Below are 24012 nucleotides of genomic sequence, written 5' to 3' on the forward strand. Positions count from 1 at the left end.
CCTAAAATGTACTATGTGATTTTTTTGTTTCTCTCATATGTTCTTCCCCCATGGTATGACCCATGTTTTCTCTGTATTTGATGGTGCCCTGCATCTTGTATAAACATTTTTCTAACTTGGGGAGGAGAAGGGAAATAACAAATGCTGAAATAAGGATACAGGTTGACCTGTTGAACCAATTAGATAGATGTACAAGACACTATGTTGAAAACGAACTTTACAACTTGGGGGAAAGGAGGAGTTGGGGAGGTAGGGAGGGAAGGGGGAAAACAATGCTTGAGAAGAAATGTACTCATTACCTTACTCATGTAACTGTAACCCCTTTGTATACTATTTCTACAATAATAAAAAGAACAAAAAAAGAAATGTAACTTTATTTTTCTAAGTGAAAACTTGGAGATCCATTCTACTGAGTGATGAAAGTCAAATTTTAATTGATTAATCTTCTCCCCATCTTAATTTTTCACATGAGTTTCAGAAGGTTTACATAGTGTCAAACTTTTGCATAAGGCCTGGGACATATTGCATCAAATGAAAAGCTTCAATTCCCCTCACATCATTGGCCATCAATCCACCTGTCTGATGTTATAATGAGTACTATTATAACATATGTAATATAACATAACATATGTATAGTGGGCACCTTCAAGTCCAGCTTGCTCAATACTTCACTGCTCTTCAAAATTTCACAGACTCATTCTGCAGCTTCCCCATCAGCATAGATAGTAGAAGTTAAGCTACCTACAACCCACTTTGGATAACCAAATTTTCTTTTGTTCCAGCTAACACCAAAGAAGTGAATTTACCCAGAGAAGAATCTGTGTTCTATTTTTGAGTTCTATTTTTTGATTCAAGAAAGCAAAAAAATAATGTTTTTAAAAGCCTTAAATAAAATAAAGGGCCAGAAGAAAAAAATGTGTGTGTGAATGTGTGTATGTTTGTGTATGAGTTCTCTAAGCTTTCATTGGGTTATCATTGATTTGTCCTTATTACTTTAGGGAAATCAAATTTAAGTGTAGGAAATCCAGCTCACTCGCTTTTCTCAGTTCTTCCATGTCTCTCTTCTTTCTCTCCTATCCCTATATTTAGAAAACTTTGTTAGTCTTACTCATTTCAAAGCACTAAAGTAAAACACTTCCTCTGGGATAAATTGTTCCAAAGAAGAGGTCATACTATTTATTCCCACACCAGACTAGAGCAGAATCAAAGGAGCTCCTGTTGGAGGCAGTGTGTCACCTTTCCAGCGTCCACAGCGTTGTGTGGCACAGGAACACCCCTCCTTCTCTCACATCTGCTACTTTCCAGTAATCTACTTGCACAGTTTACTTAACAGAGTTGTCACTGGGAACACATGGGAAATTTTCTGCTAAATGCACATTACAACACATCACCACATTTCTATTTCATTTAAAATTTGAATCTCAGTTTCCATGTATTAGCAATCCAATGCTGTTTCAACTTAAATATCGATAAATTGCCACATTGAGGAACAATGTGAAGAATGAAGAACCAAAAAAGTGATTTCCATGGATCAAACTCATTAAGCCATAAATAGTTTCATTGAATGGTTTAATGAAAAAATAATAATTCTAATAATATTTTATAAAAGTCTAATTGAATGTGAACTTTCTTTTTAATTCCAAACTTCCAGTAACATTTCCTTTCAGATTCATACTGTTGTGTTATAAGTTAAACCTTTTGAGGCACTAATTGTCCTGGCTTAACATGCAGAATATTATTTATAGCCATCCTTCTTTTTCTGTTGACTTATTTTGCTGAATAAAAAATAGGTTAACTTAAAATATTTATTACAAAAGAAAGATCCTTAGATGGTTTATGATTCTCTAGCAGATGTAAAACCCAAGTGCTCTATTGCTGTAATGCATTCCTCTCATTTTTCAGTTATTACATAGGAAACTTCCAATTATGTATTTTAATTTCAAAGTATCAGAGTTTCTGTTTCTATGAAAAATTCATAAATGCAGACTGAGTTATAGCACTAATATAGTACACTTGGGAAAAATAACATCAACTTTATTGAGCCACAACTTTCTCTAAAAAACAGACAACTGAGTTTGCTGCCCCACCCTTTTCAAGTAGTCTTAGCAGTTATTTTTTGTCTCTATCCCATTAGAGACTTCTGTTTTCTTTTCTTGATGTAAGAAACACCTGGCTCTCAGTGTCTCTCTGTGTCATTGTCTTCTATATAATCTAAAATCACTATATTTCATAACCTATTCATTTCTAGATAAAATATATGTCTGACCCCTGAACATAGTATCTAAAAATATACCTGGGTATCTCAAATGAGATATGTGTTCACAAATGCTAGGCCCTTTAGGAAGGTTTAGGTTTATATTTGTGTGTGTGTGAGAGAGAGACAGAGACAGAGACAAAAACAGAGACATACTTAGACTTGAACTCAGAGCCTTGCACTTGCTAGGCAGGCTCTCTACCACTTGAGTCAGGCCTCCAGTTCTAGGTTAATATTCTTACGTATGATTTTTTTTACTTCTTCTACAAGGGGAGAATATTCTGTGGCCACTGGGAACGTAAATGATAGATTAAGAAAACCCTGGCTTCAAATCAGCTTTCTGTACCTTGTTATGTGTCTCTGGCCAAGTTATTTACACTTCTATGCCTCATCTGTTCACTAAAGATAGTTAACAGACAGCATAGAAAAATGGATGCAGTAAGCTGGGCACTGATGGCTCACACCATAATCCTAGCTACCCTGGAGGCTGAGATCTGAGGATTGCGGTTCAAAGCAAGGCCAGGCAGGAAAGTCTGTGAGACTCTTATCTCCAATAAACCACCAGAAAACCGGAAGTGGTGCTGTGGCTCAAGTGGTAGAACACTCGCCTTGAGCTGAAGAGATGAGAGACAGTGCCCAGGCCCAAAGTTTAAGTCCCACAACCAAAAAAGGGGGGGGGGGGGGCGACACAGTGGGTCACATCTTTAATCAAGAGAGTGAGATCAGGAGGATTGTTGTTCAAAGCCATCCAGTAACTGGGTATGATTGTACTGGCCGGATACATCAACTACCACAGGAAGCATAAATAGGAGGATAGTCATCAAGTCAGCCTAAGCCAAAAGGAAGGAAGGAAAGAAGGAAGGAAGAAAGGAAGGAAGGAGGGAGGGAGGGAGGGAGGAAGGGAAAGGGAAAGTGAAAGGAAAGAAAAGAAAGGAAAAGGAAAAGAAAAAGAAAAAGAAAAAAAACAACAAGATTCCATCTCAAAAATCACCATGGCAAAAATGACTAGAGGTGTGGCTTATGGAGTGACAAAGTAACTGCCTAGCAAATGGAAAGCTCACATTGCACCAAAAGAGAAAGAGAAAGAGAGAAAAGGGGGGAAAAGGGGACTAAGAGAAAGGAAGAGAGAAAGATAACACCAACATTCCCTGTAGCTTACATTCTAGTTGCTAAATGCTTTCACAGTGGTTGGAATGTGTCCCCTAATCATTCATATGTTAGAAGCTTAATACCCAAATTCATATGTTAATGATATATTCAGAAGTGGAAACTTGGGAAGGTAATTAAGACTATGTGAGATCTTAAGAATGAACCCCAACTGAGAGAAAAGGAAGGAGGGAGTAACACTGTTCAAAAAAGAAATGTACTCCATACCTGACTTATATCACTTGTAACCCTTCTGTACATCACCTTTATAATAAATTTTAACACAATTCAGTGGGCCCCACAATGGTAGTAGTGTTTTCATAAAAAGAAGAAAGCCTCCAAACTAGCGTGCCTCACTGTCTCCACTGTTTGATGGCCTCTGCTTGTTATGTTACAGTAAAGATCCTCACCAGATATAGCTTCATGCTCTTGGGCTTTGTACCCTCCTGAGCTAAAAGCCTTCTCTTCATTATAAATTACTTAGTCTATGATGCTCATTTATAACAGAAAATAACAGTGCACTTATGGAGTGTTTACATGGTATTTACTCCCTTTTTTTTCTTATTACCACAGTGCCTTCTCCCTCGGTTATTGTTTCCCTGAAGGACTTCCGTTCATACCAGCACAATTTTTAAATCCTCTACCATATCTTTCAGCTTAGGTTCTAAATTTATCTTTGTGCAAGGATATGTGTCCAAAATAACTGAAGTGTAAAATAACTGAGATAGGGAAGCAGATGGAAGGGCGAAGAGGAAATCAGGCATAACTGCCTAGTTGTTTCAAAGATGGGAAAGGAGGAGAAAAACATGGAGAAAACATTTCAGCCATGAAGTATTTTAGCATAGTGAAATTATTCCTTTTAATGTATTTCTCATCAGTAGATTCACACAATTTTATCCTTGTCTGTATGTGCCTTGTGTGAAGAAAGGAAAATAAGGAAAGATGCTCATTTTTCAAAGTCACATTTGTTTCACTGACTCCTGAGCACTTGAACTTTCCTTGTCTAAATTAAATGTATGTTCTTCCTGGATCTTGAGCCCTCTGGCCTTTGTAACATCAGCTTTCTTGATTTCCAGGCCTTCGGATGTAGACTGGAATTTGTATTATCAGCCTTCCTGGATCTCTATCTTGCTTACCACCACTGAAAATCTTAGAATATTCTAGCCTCCATAAATGTGTGAGAAGATTCCTCATAATAATTCCCTTTGGACAGATGTAGATAGATATAGATGATAGGTGTTGATATAATCTGTTATTGATTCTGATTCTCTGGTAAACTCTGACAAGTGTGTTCTCATTAAGTTCCCAAATGGTAAGAAGTGCAAATCTTGTTCATGTTTCACAGTTGAAGTCAAGCTACTCACCCAAGTTTATATAATTTGTGATTGCCAACAAGGAATTCGAGCCAATCCTAATTCCTAAGGCCAACTTCTTAAATATCAGTTCCCTGTCTTGCCAGTGTAACTGTTGTGTACATGCAATAAATATAATCATGGAGATGTGGTAGGTGTTATAATCAATGGGTAAAGCACTATCTTAGTCCATTTTCTGTTGCTATAGTGAGGAAGGTACTTTGTAAAGAGATTTATTTGGCTTACAGTTGTAATGTAAAAGAGCATCCAGTGAGATACCCTTGGCTGCTTCACGGTATGATAGAGAAATGGAAAGGGAGCATGCCATATGCAAAGTGTAATTTAGTGGATAGCCAAAGATCTCTTATTAACATCTCAGGAAACTAGCCTATTTTTGTGAAAATTACATTAATGTCGTCCAATGATAATACCCCTAGAAAGTAGGGGTATATTATCCCTAGCTTCTACCTCTTTAAAACTTTTTCAACAGTAACATACTAGACATCAAGCTTCTAAAACCTGAACTTTTAGGGAAGGGAGTACTAGAGCTATATCCAAATCATAGCACCACTAAACAAGAAAAGGAGATGAGCTATAATCTCAGGTACTTAGAAGACAGAGAATGGAAGAATCTCAGTCCCAGGTCAGCCAGACAAAAGTTAGTAAGGTTCTAGAAGGGAACCTTACTGCATTGTTGGTGGGAGTGTAAACTTGTTCAACCACTTCGGAAAGCAGTATGGAGGTTCCTCAAAAGACTCCACATAGAGCTCCCCTATGACCCAGCAATCCCACTTTTGGGCATTTACCCAAATGTTCACAAAGAAGACCACACTAAAGCTACCAGCACAACTATGTTTATTGCAGCATTATTTACCATAGCTAAGATATGAAACCAACCCAGATGCCCCTCAGTAGATGAATGGATCAAGAATATGTGATATATATATATATATAATATATATATATGTATATATATATATATATATATATATATATATATACACACAATGGAATTCTATGCCTCCATCAGAAAGAATGACATTGCCCCATTTGTTAGGAAATGGAAAGACTTGGAAAAATTATATTAAGTGAAGTAAGCCAAGCCCAAAGAAACATAGGTCCCATGGTTTCCCTTATTTGCAATAACTAGTATATGTCTGAGTCAAGCAGAAAAGGTCAGATAAGTTGATGTTAGGGAAATGAACCCTAAGATATGTATTCAAATGTTTTTTTCTTTCATGCGATTGTTTCTAACACATTTATAACATTATTTCTTTGTTGCTTTGTATGTCCCTCCCCCATGGTATAACCCCTGCTTTCACTGTATTTGATGTTGCTATAATTTGTGGAGGGGAAGGGAAAAACAAACCGTTTAAATAAGGATACAGGTGGACCTATTGCAACAATGAGACGTACAAGTCGTATGTTGAAAACGAACTTTACAACTTTGGTGGGGGAGGGAGGGTTAGGTGGGGAGGCGGGGGTGGGGGGGAGAATGGGATGGGAAGGGGAAACAAAGGAGGAGGCTACAATGCTTGATAAGAAATGTACTCATTATCTTGCTCATGTAATTTTAACCCCTCTGTACAGTATTTTCACAATAAAAAAATTAGTAAGGTTCCATATCAACAGCATGATAATTCATGAAGTTTGTATGCTACCTATGAAGCAATAGGTAGGAAGACTAAGTCTGAAGCATAGACTCAGGCAAAAATTCAGGACCTTATCTAAACAATAAAGCAAAAAAAGAGCTAAGAATGTGGCTCAAATGGTAGAGCACTGGACTAGCAAGTGTGAGGCCCTGAGTTCAAACCCCAGTACCACCAAAACTAAAAGAAGAATGAGAAAAAAAATGATGAAATGCATTATCTGCACAATAGTTCAAGAATTGACAAGGACAGATAAGCAGAGGTTTTCTAGTTTGGAAGAATGGATAAAAATCAATAAGCATGGTCATCCTGAGCTGGAGAAAGTTAGAGATGGATATATATGACTTCAGAGTTAGAAAAAAGGATCCAGTAAAAGGAGAAGTGAACAGTTGAAATGATAGATAAATTGGTTTCATCATAATAATCTCTAATTAACCACCAGAAAACAAGAAATGGAGTTGTGGCTGAAGTGGCAGAGTGCTAGTCTTGAGCACAAAAACTCAGGGACAGTGCCGAAGCCTTAATTCAAGCCCTGTGACTAACCAAAAAACAAAAAGTAAAGGAAATAAGTATATCAATAAATTGTTAACTAGAACTTTTCCCTGAAATCCAAGAAGAAGAATCTATGACTGGGCTGGGCCTCTGAGAGTAGCCAGTTTATCAAGGCCATTTTGAGTTCTATTCCACTCCATGCTACAAACAAGTGGTCTTTCAGTGGCTTAGTTTGAAGTGTTTTGAGTTTTTTTATTTTGTTTTGGCTTGGTCTTTTTGGTTTTATTTTTACTTTATCAGGATGAGAAAGCAATAGATTTTCTATATATAGCCTATGTCAAAGTTTGAATTTGATCTTTTCCTAGGTTATCAGACTGTGAACTCGGCTCCTTGTTGCCTATTGTATTGTGCTGCTAAGCTAGTAGGTTGGCTACATTTAATGTGTTTTTGATTTACTATATCTCCAATTTAACAATGCGTTTTTTCAGAACATAACTCATTGTAAGCCAAGGATCATTTGTAGACTTTGAACAATTTCTTAGACTATCAAGTGAATATCAAATAGGCATTTCTCCAGTACCAATGAGAAATGAACAAAGAGAGAATCAATAGTATTTATTCACTCAAAAAATGTACAGAATTCTCCATATGGGATTATTTTTTAGGGAGAATTGAGAATTTTATATGTATTATAAATTGAGTGATATTTTTCACTCTCTGTTCCTCGACTACAGCTGATATCCATTCATCATTACATCTAAGCTGCATTTTGGACTGGTTCAGTCTCATAACTTTTGAGTCATTTCTATCTTCATCCTCATTCCAAGATGATCTGTGTCCCAAGCTGACCCATATGGTTCAAACTTGTTGGATCAAAGCTATTTTGCTTATTGCAAAACACTTTTGCTCTGTTTCTAACTGCTCAATGTGCAAACCTTAAATTGATGTTTCTGGCTCTTCAGTATTTTACCTATTTTGGATACATGTTGAAGAAATGGAGGCAGGTTTACATCACCTTGAGTCCCTTGTGGTAATGTGTACTTCTGGAGGAGAGTGAGGCATGGTTACTACTCTCTGCATTTGAGAAAAGTAAAACAATACTGTTTGGATAGTACATAGAAAAATGTCACATGTCAGCATATTTATCTATTATTGCTTTGTCATACCTTCAAATATTTCTTGGTTTCTAAGCAGTGATTAATATTACTCACTGTCAATGTCCTGAGATTTTGCTAGTCACAAAGTCCATGTGAATTGTTCCACATGTGTTATATCATTCATTATTTTAATAATGCTACTATCTAATAAACCCTTCTCTTAAATAAGATGCTGTTTCCAGTTCTTCATAACCAGTATTGTATTTAATCCACACAGTTTCAGTAAGTAGCAACTATTGTATCTTTTTCTAAACTCTTTGAAATACAAATGGGTTTAATAAGTTGTCAAAACAAATCAAAATTTGAACCTTGATCTATTGACTTCAAATTCTCTATTCTCTTAACTACCATTCTGGGGTGCATCTCAGATTTTTGACTTTTTCTGAATCTCTAGTTTGACTTCCAACAGTGTGGGGAAAATAAAAAACAGTTCAAATGCCTGGAAAGATTTGATTGTCAATGCAGTTAAAAATAATGAATCTTCAAGTCTTATAAACAGCCCATTCCTCTCACTTAATCCACTCACTGGGGAAAAATAGAACAAGGAAATTATTGAAGAAATCACTTCAATCTATGTGTTCTCCATAGTGTTAAGGACTGGCTCTTCTACTCTATAGCCACTCAAAACTCAGGCAAAGCTGGGTGCCATAACTCACTCTTCTACTTCTAACTAAACAGGAGGCTGAGATCTGAGGATCATGATTCAAAGCCAGCTTGCACAAGAAAGTCCGTGAAACTCTTATCTACAAATAATCACATACACACCCACCCACCCAACCCCCCACACACACACACATACAAACACAAAGCAGAGCTGTGGACTCTCTATCTCCTCTCTCTTCCCCCCTTCTCTCTCTCTCATACTCTCTCTCTCTCTCTCTCTCTCTCTCTCACACACACACATACACACACACACACACACACACACACACAAACACAAAGCAGAGCTGTGGACTCTCTATCTCCTCTCTCTTCCCCCTTCTCTCTCTCTCTCATACTCTCTCTCTCTCTCTCTTTCTCTCTCTCTCTCTCTCTCTCTCTCTCACACACACACACACACACACACGCACACATACACACATATACAGGGAGACAAAAATTACATACTACTGTCAGAGAATAAAGTACTCTAAACATCTTTATTGCTCTGGCCTTTATGATCAGCTTGATAAATACTAGTAAAAATAAAGATACTGTTTATGATATTGAAAAGGAAATGTAATCTTGAATCTAAACAGTAGTCGAGGTCAAATGAAAGTCAAGCACAAACCACATAGGAGTCAAAGATGGATGACAACCGTAGTCTTAATCAGAGTTCCAGAAGATTTTGTGTGACTCCTGACTCAGACAGTCAAGGGAAAGCAATTTACATTTCATGTCTGAAAAACAATCTGTCACTTAGAAATATTTGGGTCAGTAATATTAGCTCAGAATAAAATCATGATGAGAACGTGAAAGTAATCTTAAATAAACTCACTAACCATAAAGAGTCAGAGGACTTCCTGGATCTTACTTCAAATTTATAGAAAAATGGTCTACCAACTATCGGATTTGTACATAATATATGGTTATAAATTTCATCTAAAAAATAAATTCCCTACATCCTTTACATGTATAATATAATGAATTTTATTCTCAAATATTGAGAATTGTTAACAAGAACCTCTACTAAAAAAGCTAAGAAACTATATTGTTATATGAAGGAAAGATGACCTTATCCTATAAAGATGTCACCAGAGAGAGAAGAATTGAAACATTTTATTTTATAAATTGACTAAGAACCTGTGTATAACATCATTTTCTACTTAAAATTATCATTTCAAAAAATGTACATTTTACAATTCTCTGGGCTCAAAAAATAATTTTTCTTATCTACAATTTATAATTAGGAAAGATGATGAGCATAGATACACGTAACTATTTGTTCAGGACTGAAGCTTTGGGGAGTTTAGCCCCTCTTAGACTCAAAATCTTCCTAATTCATTTGATCTAAACAGGCTGTCACACAGTGCATTGCATACTTATTATAGCAAACAGAGAATTTTTGGCCACGCCCAAAACTCTGCAGCATTTTCCAAGCAATGCTCCATTGTATCCCAAAGCCTGCCTTCTGCAGAGAAGACTGCGCTGCCTCATAATGGCTCCTCTGGAAACGGCATCAGCTGCCCTGCAGTTTTCCATTTACACTCTACAGTCTGAGAGGTTGCTAAGCAGCAAGCACTGCCTCCTTGCTCAGAGACCTGCTGTTTCAAAAGCTCCTTGCTCTGGATTTTCTGCTCAATGCTAAAGAGATTTGATTAAAAAAAAAACAATATTGGCCAAGCTATTATTTTAATGCTGTCCAATTTTCCTGATATGTTCATCATTTGAACAGCACTTGGTTTGCAAGAAGTTTATAATAGGTAAGATTTCCTTAGGGCTCAACGTCCCCGGTTTACAGATGGGGAAACCAAGGCTCAAGGAACTGAAGTGAAATGTCTAATTTCTGGACAAATACATTGTTTTTTATTCTTAAGGACTTCACTACCACCACCCTAAGCCCAAACCCTACTGTGGGTAAAGGGAGAGTGGTTGATAGCAAAACTAAAGATCAAGACTCCAGATTATTTCCCTCAGAATGTTGCCTGAGTCTTCAGGTAGGTCACTTTCCAGGAACCTATTTAACCTGAGACCAGGCTTATTTCTTTGTCTACCATGGGATAAGCCTCTAGCCCCAGTTAACCTTGACATACCCTGTGTTGGCCAGACCCAGACTCTCTGCCATTACCAGATCCTAACATCCTCTACCTTTCATCTCCTTTTTCCTACAGTCAGCTTCTAATCCTGTGGCTCAGCCTGGTATGTCTGACATTTATCTCTATGCGAAACAACACCACCGATCTAGATAGACCAATTTCATAGCATTTTACCAGCCTCCATTTTTACTTAATGAGGTCCCCACTACCTCTGATCTCCTATAAATCAAGTCTGGTCAATTACAGCGGATTTTTCTCATCAATTTAATGGCTAAGTAGCAAATTATAAAATATACATTACTATATACTCTTGTACCTTAGATAAGGATGATTAACATAGTTGGAGAAAAGGGATTTAAATAAAAGTCAAAGGGTTGACACACTAATGAAGATGTATTGTAGTCATAATATGACTTGCAGAATTGTACAACTACCAAAAAAATAAAGGAAGGATACCCAAAAAAGAAAAATCAAGTGAATAAGAGTCAAGTATAATTTGAAAGTGGCAACCAGAAAGTATGAAAGAAAGAGAGAGACAGACAGACAGAGAGACAGAGATAGACAGAGACAGAGAGAGAAAGGAAGGAAGGAAGGAAGGAAGGAAGGAAGCAAGCAAGCAAGCAAGCAAGCAGGAAGCAAACAAGGAAGGAAGCAAGCAGGAAGCAGAAAGCAAACAAGGAAGGAAGGAAGGAAGGACCGAGTAAGCTTTTTTTTTCTTCCATGTAACTTCATCTAAACTGTCCTACTTTTTGCACTGTTGTCAGCAGTTCTTGCTTCTTCAGTTCTGCAGTTTTTATTATCTTGGATTTCTGAAAATTGATGTTTGCCTGTACTAAGACGAGTTTTCCTCCTATTGCACATTTAAATTTCATTCTTGAATTATAAAGTGATTCTGAATGTAGGTCACTTCTTTCACATCTGCAGAGGTTAGAAAAATCTGAAGCAAAGGGTTGGGAGACTAAGTCATACAAACTCAAACTCTTCAATGAAGGAAGCTATCTCACTCTTCCTAGGCCAAGGGTATAGACTCCGTTCTGTTAAATTCAGTGTGAGGAGGTGGCCAAAAACATAAATTCATCCAAGAATTTTAAGCATGTCCTAGGATGAGGTGTTGAATTACTAGAGCAGAATTTCCACCCCAAACCTACCAAAAATTCAGATCAAAGACCATTGCTTGATCACTTCCAGAGGAATAAGCATATGGGCTATGGGTAAGGGGTATGGGGGAACTGAGGGTTGCAACTGCCTTAATTAAGGAAAGGAGCTCAGTAAATAGGAGTCAGGCAAGCTAAGGAATAGGAAGATGGAGCTGGGGCCAGAGAGGGGGATATGTATATTATAAGAGAGGGCTGTCTGTCATAGGAGAGGCAACTGCTTGTTTCCATTTTTCTTTTAGGGGGATTTGCTACAGTGAAGAAACCAGTTGAGGTCAAGATGTTGCAAGACGTATGAGGCAAAAGATTCCAGCAATAAATGAGGCCAAGAAAGAACTCCTGTGCTTTGTAAGAAACTTGAGCGTTATCCTGAAGATGATTAGAAGTGGAGTGACATGAAGAGACTGCTCTGAAAGACAGTTTAGCAAGTATTCAGGGTAGATTACCAAGCATGAGATAGAAATGGGGAAGTAATTGTTACTCTTCATGGGAGACATTATTAAAGTCTGAACTAGAGAAAGGTAGTGGGAATAAAGGAGATAGAAAAGAGAGGAGACAACGTAATTGAAGAGATGGTGGAAAGGTATTTCAGATCCTGCCCTCCAGACTTCCTGGACTTACCAAGTATGTGTTTGAGGGATAAATAATCATTATATTTATAACTATTGCTGTCATGTAACTATTACTGCAGCTGCATGGAAAACCTACATATAGTTCTACCACCACCCAAACAGCCCACCAATACAGTACTGTGCATGCTTTGCACTCCTTGCGTATTTTTAATAAAATTGGATCAAACTTTCCACATTTATTTTACAAACTATTCATCATTTTTTATGCTGAGAACTTTTTAAAATGTGACTAGTTTCATGAAAAGTTAAACATGTGCAACTATCAATTATACTATTATAAAGTTTCAAGTATTTTTTGTAGACCAAAACAACCAAAAGTATTCAAAGCTCTATGTTTTTCCATAATCCTAAAAACCACTTCTGCTTCCTTGGCAACAATATCATAAATCAGTATATATATTTCCATGTTTCATATATCTAGAAATGAATTTTCACTGTTAATAAGATATAGTAGCCTCTTCAGTAAATGGTGCTGGCAAAATTGGTTAAATACCTATAGAAAATTAAAATTGATCCTTATATACCCAGAATCAGAATCAACTCGAATGGATCAAAGACCTTGAAGACAAAGCAGACACCCTGAAAACATTACAGAAAGAAATAGGAGAAACCCTCGGCACAGGTCGAAATTTACTCAATAGAGACCCAGAATCACAACATATCAAAGACAGGTTGGACAAATGGGATTGCATGAAGCTGCAGAGCTTCTGCATGGCAAAGGACATAGCTAGCAAGATCAATAGAAAGCCCACGGATTGGGAGAAGATCTTCACTAGCCATACAACAGATAAGGGCCTCATATCTAAAATATACTTGGAACTCAGAATATTAAATCCTGACGGGTGCTGTGGCTCACACCTGTAATCCTAGGTACTAGGAGGCTGAGATCTGAGGATCATAGCTCAAAGTCAGCCCATGCAGGAAAGTCCGTGAGACTCTCATCTCCAATTAACAACTAGAAACCAGAAGTGGTGTTGTGACTCAAGCAGTAGAGCACTCACCTTGAGCTGAAGAGCTGAGAGATAGTGCCCAAGCCCAGAGTTCAAGAGCCAATAGACATATGAAGAAATGCTCAACCTCTCTAGCCACAAAATAAATGCAAATCAAAACAACACTGAGATACCACATCACCCCAGTCAGAATGGCTATAATCAAGAACTCTAATAGCAACAGATGCTGGAGGGATGTGGCCAGAAGGAACCCACTGCATTGTTGGTGGGAGTGTAAACTTGTTCAACCACTTTGAAAAGCAGTATGGTGGTTCCTCAAAAGACTCCCTATAGAGCTTCCCTTATGACCCAGCAATCCCACTTTTGGGCATTTATCCAAATGATCACAAACAAGACCATACTAAAGCTACCAGCACAATTATGTTTATTGCAGCATTATTTACCGTAGCTAAGATGTGGAACCAACCCAGATGCCCCTCAGTAGATGAATGGATCAAGAAAACGTGAGATATTTAGATAGATAGGTAGATAGATAGATACACACACACACACACACACACACACACACACACACAATGGAATTCTATGCCTCCATCAGAAAGAATGACATCACCCCATTTGTTAGGAAATGGAAAGACTTGGAAAAAATTATATTAAGTGAAGTAAGCCATGCTCAAAGGTCCTATGATTTCCCTTCTTTGCAATAACTAGTATATGTATTGGACAAGCAGAAAAGGCCAAAAGCTATGTACATATGACCAGATAATATGATGTTAAGCAAAATGAACCCCAAGATAGGGACACAAGTGTTTTTTTTCTTGCTTGCTATTGTTCCTAACGTATTTATAATGTTCCATGTGATTTTTTTGTTTCTTTGCAAGTTCCTTCCCCATGGTATAACCCCTGTTTTCACTGTATTCGATGTTGGTGCTCTGCATCTTGTATATACACTTCTCTAGTTTGGAGAGGGGAAGGGAAAAAAACAAAATGCTTAAATAGGGATACAGGTTGACCCATTGTAACAATGAGATGTACAAGACACTATGTTGAAAAATAAACTTTACAATTTAGGCATGGTGGGGGGGGGGAGAGTGGTGTAGGGGGAGCATATTTGTAGAGGTGGGAGGGAAGGGAGGGTAGGGGAAAGCAAAGGAGGAGGTAACAATGTTTGATAGGAAATGTACTCATTACCTTGCTCATGTAACTGTAACCCCTCTGTACAGTATTTTACAATAAAAAATGTATTTAAAAAAATAAGATATAACTGATATAATAATATATCTAATATGCTTATTAGATGTATTATATTACATATATTATAGATATAAATATATATATGAATTCTGTATGTCCTCCTGCCTCTGCCTGAATGCCAGGATTACAGCAGTGTGGCAGCATGACCAGATCTCGTTTATGCATATTTAACAACATACAAAAGGCATCTCAAGGCACAAACCCTGAGAAGCAGCAAAGCTTCTTTAGCATGGTTCAAGCTTACACTCAATATTCACAGTTCCAGATTTCTGTGCTTTATGAGCTACACAGGTGGACTTTTCTCTTTATTGCCCATGCACCCTTTGAAGTCAGCTGCTTACTTATTAGTTATTATGAATAACTTAATGCATGCAGAAATCAGAACGGGATCTGATGTACATCACTATTGCAACAGATGTTGGTCAACTTTCTTATGATTTCTTGTAATAGTTCCGTGTCCTTTTTTTGTATTTTGCACAATGTTATACATTATAGTTTTTCCATGAATTAGCCTATATATGGACATTTAGGTTGTTCTTAGGTTTTTGCTTCTGAAACTAAGGATGAAATGAACTCCCTTATTCTGTTATTTATACTTTAGGCACAGTGCTTGAAAGTATCTCCAGGACATATGACAGTAATTAAGTTTCTGAGTCATTTGAAGATCCTGATAAATTTCCTTCTAATCTGGTTTGACCTACTCACACTTTTTTTTTAAGTTGGTTATGGGACTTGAATTCTGGGCCTGTGGGCTGTCCTTCAGCTCTTCAGCTCAAGGGGAGTGCTCCACCACTTGAGTCACAGCACCACCTCCAGTTTTCTGAGTAGTTTTTTGGAGATAAGAGTCTCATGGACTTTCCTGACCTGTCTGGCTTTGAACTGCGATCCTCAGATCTCAGCCTCCTGAGTAGCTAGGATTACAGGCCTGAGCCTGTAATTCTACTCACACTCTTATCTTTGCTTTTCTTCATATATTTATTAGCACTTATTTTTGTCAAATTTTAATTTTTGATATTCTGACCATAAAAAACTGGTGTCCCACTTTTGTTATAATCACTCTAATAAGTGATAGTGAGTATTTTATGATGGTTGATTTGTATTTTCTCTTCTGTGATATGTTTGCTCATTTTCTCTGTACATTTTTCTCAATTGTCTTTTTCTTCTTTAATTTGTAGAATCTATATATCCTGGAGCACATACCTTTATAGAAGATGCAAATATATTCTCCTTGGCTGTTGTAGGACTTTAAATTTTGTACTGTAATATTTATTTTGTTATACATAAGCTTTTAGTGCTATATAAGTTGATCACTCCTTTCCTTTTATAGTTTAAGAATTTTTCCCTTGGGTAGGGATATTCTTCATGTGTAGAGCACTTGTCTAGACTTTTTGAGGCTCTAGATTCAATCTCCAGAATCAAAAAGCAGAAAAGTAGGAGGAGTTTCTTCCCTAGCCAAAGTTTATATCATTTATTGTTTTCTAATTTATTGTGAGCAGTAAAGTTTTGGGTTTTTTTTTAATTTTTGTCTATCCAAAATGTGTTTGTGAATACAGTGTGAGATGAGGAATGCAAAGCTCTACACTACTTTTAAAGCCACCTTTAACATATATTAGTGTGCTCTCACTCCCTCCCTGTCCTCTCCCTCCCCCTCTCCTCTTCTCTACCTCTTTCCACCCACCCACCCCGTCTTTTCCTCCCAGTACTGAGGAATTAACAAGGATTGAACTGGCTTGCCAGACACATACTTTACCATTTGAGCTATGAGAACTCAAGCTCTATACCCCTTTCTATTCCACTGATGAAATCATTTATCCTAGCTGCTTATTTTAATTGAAAGTTCATCATTTAAGAGAGGAATTTACATCATTCGGCAAATTATTTAGTCAGTCTCTTACATTGTTCATAGACAATGAGTATATCTTCTTGAAAGAGGATGAAGAGGCAAGAATGTATAGCATTAAAAGAAGAGGAGAGAAATAACCAAAGTTGCGCTGAGAATGTGGCTTAGTGGTAGAAGGCTTGCCAAGCATGCATGAAGCCTTGGGTTTGATTCCCCAGTAGCAGACACACATAAAAAGCCAAAAGTGGCGCTGTGGCTCAAGTGGTACAGCGCTAGCCTTGAGTACAGACAAGGTTCAGGGACAGAACCCTGAGTTCAAGCCCCAGGACTGGCAAAAAAAAAAAAAAAAAACACCACCGAAGTTAGAAAAATTTTAGGAGATAAATTAGGATTTCTATATGTGTGTTGAACTCGAGAACAAAAAATGCAGGAAACTAGGGGTATCTGGTTAACATACTTATAATATGATTAACTATGTGATTAAGATATTATGGAGTGATATAAGAGCTGGTTAGAGAAGAATGCTGACAGTGATTGGAATGATTGCATTACAAGCATCTAAGGGGCATGCCAGGCACATTCACCAAAGAGAAAATTAATACACAAGTTCTAAATTCTTTAGAACTTCTAAAAGTAAGAGACCAACGTACAAATTATTAACAGATAAATAGTAAACTCTGTAGAAAAGAGGTGAACTCCCAAGGTGAATATATAAGTGGTCGGAAGAACTTTCACATTGTCTAAAAAGAAAAGTAGAAGAAAGAAAGCTATAGGAAAAAGATAGAAGAAAAGTATCTTCTGCATCAACTAAAACAGGGTATCCAGGAAATTCCTTGAGGAGCTGAAGGCTGATGGTTATTGACTAGCAATGTTTCAAGCTAATAGGCTCCAATTTGTAATTAATTACCAAGTGATAACTGAGAAAATAATGTTTAAATGCCACTTAATTATAAAGAACAAAGGATGATGGAGGAATGATCTAGAATGCAAAAGAAAATGAATGGTCTGATTGAAGGTTTTAGACATGTGGCTCACACAAGCTTGGCCAGTAACCCTCACTGTCTCAGGCAGCCTTCCCATGAACTCTGTTACTCCCACAGTAACAGAGTTTATCTTCTGACTACTGAGTAGAGTGCTTGCTAGGGACTGGCCTGGTGACTCAGCTCTCTCCGACTCTCACAGCTAAGGAGCCTGAGCACCCCCAACAGGCTTCTTCAACTTCCATCTCTGTGACCTTCTCCCTGACACTTTCTGTGTATTATTGAGGACATTAAGACTCCAGAGGCTAGAACTGCTCTCTGCTATGCCAGCTGTAGCAAGTGGGCCCTTTCCATGTCCCTATTTTAAGCTGCATGGAACTATGTTTTATACCTGCATCTCATCTTCCTAGATCTTCTGCTTTCTATTCCTCTACATCTCCTTTTCTACTATATACTCTTTTGGGGATAGTTAGACCATATATATCTATTGAGTTTCTATTATTAAGGTAATTACATCATTAGCTCAGTATTTTGGTTTTCTATTTTACTGATCATTAAGTTTTCAAGTCTATGTTTACATATTGGTGTGGCCACTACCAATTATTTTAAAGAAAAATTATTAAACTAAGACACATATTTTGACAAACATTAGATGTTTGTACCATGCTGTGTATTATGAGAATTAAGACCTAAACCAGTGAGAAAGGACACAAAAACATAACCTGTGTTAAAATCTGTTAAAAGAGTGAGATTTTGTAACAATAGACAATAACTCACCAGGTAGTATTTCCCAATAATTGAAACAAATGACTTCTTGGCTATATATGAGTGTAAACTGAATAAGAAAACATTATTATATCATTTTATTTGGTCTATATAATCACAATGCCAGATAAAAATCAGTAATTATCATCAAGGAATTGTACAAGTCATAAAATTTAAGTATACAAAGTTGAACTGAAATGAAACACTGCATTTGAACACTATTGTTTCAAGAGCCAGGGAGTGATTTCAGGCTTCAGCCAGCAGGATAAAACTCAAACTGCTAACAGGACATGAAAGACTTGGGGCTAGGAAGATAGCTCAGTGGTAGAATGCTTGCCTTGCATGCATGAGGCCCTGGGTTCGATTCCTCAGCACCACATAAGCAGAAAAAGCTGGAAGTGGTACTGTGGCTCAAGTGGGACAATGCTAGCCTTGAACTGAAGAGCTAAGGGACAGTGCCCAGGCCCAGAGTTCAGGCCCCATGCACCACCAAAAAAAAAAAAAAAAAAGACTTGGGTACGTGACCTCTGAACCGAATGTTTCAGCCCGTGTTGACTTGTTGCGCTTTTCCACACCCTCAAGAGTTGTAAGCATTTTTCTTTTTCTTGTTTTGTCTCCTTTCCTCCTTCTTCGGCCAAGCAAATGAACCTTTTCACACAAAATTATTTATGCTCTCTACTGAGCTCAGGTGAATTTTTTTTCTAATACCTGGATTAAACCACAAAACATTTCTTATCGTCTTTCTGTTTTGCATTTTGTTTTTATTTGGTTTGGTTTGGAATTTGTTTCTTTGTTTCACATAGCTCATTATTTTTCTCTTCAAAGGAGCTTGGTTAAAAGAATGCTCAAAGTACTATTTGATTAATTCATAAATGTGCAAATACCTCCTATGAGTCAATTTTGTTCACTGCGGGATATTTTCTGAAGGAACTTTGAACTTTGAAGCAATCCATGTATTCTATAGAGTTCGGGCCTCATATTCAAAGTGAATGAATGAATAGCTGGGTGCCGGTGGCTCACATCTGTAATCCTAGATCTGGGCATCGCTGTTCAACGCCAGCCCTGGCAGGAAAGTCTGTGAGACACCTATCTCTAGTAAAGCAACAGAAAACTGGAAGTGGTGCTGTGGCTCAAGTGGTAGAGCGCTAGCCTTGAGCTGAAGAGCTGAGGGACAGCACCCAAGCCCAGAGTTCAAGCTGCATGACCGACCAAAAAACAAAACAAAACAAAATGAATGAATAATCAGTGGTAAAAGGGTAAACAAATGAGCAGTGATGCTTACTAGACACTATGTTGAAAATGAACTATCCAACTTGTGGGGGAGGCCGGAGCGAAACACTGGGCAAAAGCTAGGGAAGGGGTGATGCTGTTCAAAAAGAAATTTACGCCTTGCCTGACTTATGTAACTGTAACCCCTCTATACATCACCTTGACAATAACATTAAACAAATTTCAAAGGTGCTTTCTGAGCATTTCTACCTGCGATTCTGAGGAGGAGAGGTGATTAATGGCAACATGTCTATACTTGGAAGTCTTCCAAGCTCTTCTCCCATCTCAGGTGTCTTCAATGGAGCAACCACAGAGTGGCTTCGGGAGCAACTTCATTGGCTGGTAGTTGCACAAAATAAGAAAATCATAGGTTCCTGAACAATTGTACGGGAGATACCTACACAGTCACACCTCCATTGTACTGTTCTGTGAACAAGACATTTCATAGTATTTGGGTGCTACAGATGATATAATTACTGTTACATTATAAACACATGTATAAACAAATATAGATATAGTATATGGAATACATGTAAAGAAAAGTATGTGTATAAAGTACAATAGGAGCATAGTTGCTAAAGGAAAGAAATTAGATGGTGAAAATAGAAGCTGAATGCCAATGCCTCATGCATATAATCTTAGTGAGTTAGGCATCCAAAATATGGAGGATCTCAGTTCAAAGCCAGCCTGAGCAGAAAGGTCCACGAAACACCAAAATTACCAGCAAAAAGTGGGGGCTACTACAATAGATGAGTGAAGTCAAAAAATGTGGCATCTATACATAATGGAATTTTACAATCATTAGAAAGAATAATATTGTCATTTTCAGGTAAATGGATGGACCTAGAGCAAATCATGTTAAGTGAGGTAAGCCAAGCTCAGAGAAACAACAGCACATAATTTCTCACATATTCAGAAGCTAGATCTAAGGTAAACCAGGACATGTTACGTTATACAAGACTCTAGGCATTCACACACAGTGAAACCAAATGAGGATATTTTTAGGGGAGGCTGTGATCATATAAAATAATATTTATTGAAATAAACCACAGAAAGTGGAAACAAGAGGTTTTATCTTTGTTGTTATTTTCGTTTGCTTTATGTCTTGTTTGTTCTTTGAGAGGGCAAGGGGGTGCAGAAACAGAGGTACAAAGAGCGAACAAATGTAGGAGCGGTATTCACTGGACACTATGTTTAAAATGAACTATACAATTTGTAGATAGAATGGGAAGGAAAAACTGGGAAAGAACAATGGAAGGGGTGACATTTTACAAAAAGAAATGTACTTAATACCTGACAAATAACTGTAACCCCTTTCTACATCACCTTTATAACAATAAAAAAATTGAGTGGGGGAGGCTAGAGGTATGGTTCAAATGGCAGAGAATTAGCTGAGCAAGAAGTCAAATGTCACAAGGCCTTGAGTTCAAACCCAAATCCCAGTAGCAAAAAAAAAAACAACTCTAAGACATGAAAATGAAGAGGACAGCAGTATTACACCCTGATGTATGAAATCCAGACATGTTCCTAAGGTTCAACAGGGAAAAACAAGAACTGAATTTTTTTTAATATAAGAATTTGAAATTTGTGCGACTGACCAAAAACCCAGTAGAGGTAGATGAGCCAAGCTTGGAGACAGACCCTAGGTGGGGTAATATGGACCCGTTACTAAAATACCTTCTTTTCAGTAGCCATGGAGGTGAAGAATTGTAGTGCCCCTTAAGACTAAGTTGGGCTGGATGGTAAAAGGTCATAAGATTCAAACCAAAAAACTAGCAGTATTGATTTAAAATGTGATGATTCTGATATCCAATTGCTGAGTCTTAATCTAGCCCCTGTGAATTTGCAGTACATTGTTGGAAAATTCACTGTATAATCAATACTTCAATCTCCTACACTATGACACTACTGTAATTCTATCTTATCTGTTTCAATGGAGTGCATGAGACAGCATATATTAGATGAAGTTATTATTCAAATAAAAGGATTGCAAAACATAGTGAGTCGTGGATAGTATTAAAACTTAAGATGTGTGTGTGTGTGTGTGTGTGTGTGTGTGTGTGTGTGTGTGTGTGTGTGTCCATGTCCAGGGATATTAAAACTTAAGATGTATTTGTGTGTCGATATATAGGGACAGAGAGAAGCTGACAAATCCACCAGGATTCTGGGTGCTCAACAGCTGCAAAAACCTGCCCACAAACTGTCCCCATTATGTCAGTCGTGTAAGATCTGTCTCATGAAGACTCACCTAATGTAATGCCCCTCTTTAAACTAGATATAGTAAGGATTCTGATCAGGTAAGCATAGTCTACAGAAGCCTAGTTTCTGCTGTAGACTATCCAGGAAAATGATGAGCAGGGAAACAGAAAAATTAGAGATACAAGAACATTCAATGAAGAAAAGAAGCCCAAAATTGAAATTCTAGAATAATTGGCCTGGAGAATGTTCTGTAAAGAGTGTCTCTCTGGACCAGTTACCAAGAGTTGTTATTAGCTGCAATACATAGCCTCTAAATATTGAATCCTTGGATTGCTAAAGTCCTAAAAATAGGATATTAATTTTTATAAATCTGTAGTTACATATATTTTTCTAGGGGAAAGAGTCTTTTCATAACAATTATTTACTTTTAAAACGATCTAGCATAATAGGTATAACTCTTCCATTTTAGCAAAAGTCATACATTTGTTTTATGTACCAAGCATCAAGTGGGAAATGCAAGCTTTGAATCAAAACCAACACTGGGCATAACATGATGTCAAGGCCAGGCTGGAGTATTAATCAGGTTAACCTGTATGCATTATTTGTCATACAGGATTTGTCTACAAGAATAATTGTTCAACATTTATAAGATTATTTCTTTGTTGCTTTGTATGTCCTTCCCCCACAGTATAACCCCTGCTTTCACTGTATTTGATGTTGATATAATTTGTGGAGGGGAAGGGGAAAAACAAATTGTTTAAATAGGGATACAGGTGGACCCATTGCAACAATGAGATGTACAAGTTGTATGTCGAAAACGAACTTTACAACTTTGGTGGGGGGGCGGGGAGGATTGGGTGGGGGGCGGGGGGAGGATGGGAAGGGATGGGAAGGGGAAACAAAGGAGGAGGCTACAATGCTTGATAAGAAATGTACTCATTATCTTGCCCATGTAATTGTAACCCCTCTGTACAGTATTTTCACAATAAAAAAAGAATGAAAAAAAAAGAAAAAAAAGAATAACTGTTCATTTTAGGAAAGAATATTTAAGGAATATAGAATTTTTCCTATTTAAAAGGAAACACTTTAAATGTATGGATTATTTTATTTAATACTAATTCTGCCCCTTCACCTTTCAAAAACTTGTCCTTCTAAAAATTATATATTGTGAAGTAAGCCAGGCAAAGAAATATAGGTCCCATATATTAGTTATTTAATAACTAATATATGTCTGAGACAAACAGAAACTGTCAGACAAGTTGATGTTAGGCGAAATGAACCCCAAGATAAGGATTCAAATTTTTTTTCTTTCTTGCTATTGTTTCAACATATTTATAAGATGATTTCTTTGTTGCTTTGTATGTACCTCCCCCAGGGTATAAGCCCTGCTTTCACTGTATTTGATGTTTATATAATTTGTGGAGGGGAAGGGAAAAAACAAACTGTTTAAATAGGGATACAGATGGACCCATTACAACAATGAGATGAACAAGACGTTATGTAGAAAAACAAACTTTACAACTTTGGAGGGGTGGGCAGTAGGGAAGATGGGGAGTGGTAGGGGATGAGGGGGTGGGGGTGGAGAGGGGAAGGGATGGTATGGGGAAACAAAGGAGGCGGCAACAATGTTTGCTAAGAAATGTATTCAATATCTTGCCCATGTAATTGTAACCCCTCTGTATGGGATTTTCACAATAATAATAAAAATAAATAAATAAAATATAAAAAGAAAGGAATACAGGCAAAAAACAACAACTTGTCCTTCTATAATTCCCTCAAAGCAGCATCTCTGGGAGTGATGGCTATATCCTGTATAAAATTTTAAGCTTCTCTGTCAATGCATTTACTTATTTAGACAGGGCTAGAATGTTGGCAATGTTCAGGAATAACATCAGCTGGAAAGTTGAATAATGAGTAGTATTAAAACTTAAGATAACTAGTGTAAGAGATGTTAAGATCAAAGACAAGGTAAAGCATTAGGCAACATTCACATAAACCTCTCTGGTGATGTTTAATAAAATATGAAGATAGAAATCATTTGATTAATTTTGATCTAGAAATAAGACAGTCAAAATATCCCATGTATTAAACTATCTCTGCCAGTCTGCTTTCACTTCCATAACAAATACCTCAGATAACCAACTTACAAAGAAGAAAGCTTACTTTTCTTTGTACTTTTTTTTT

This window comes from Dipodomys merriami, unplaced genomic scaffold (genome assembly GCF_024711535.1).
Source record: "Dipodomys merriami isolate MVZ:Mamm:240054 unplaced genomic scaffold, mDipMer1.0.p SCAF_4, whole genome shotgun sequence".
NCBI lineage: Eukaryota > Metazoa > Chordata > Mammalia > Rodentia > Heteromyidae > Dipodomys > Dipodomys merriami.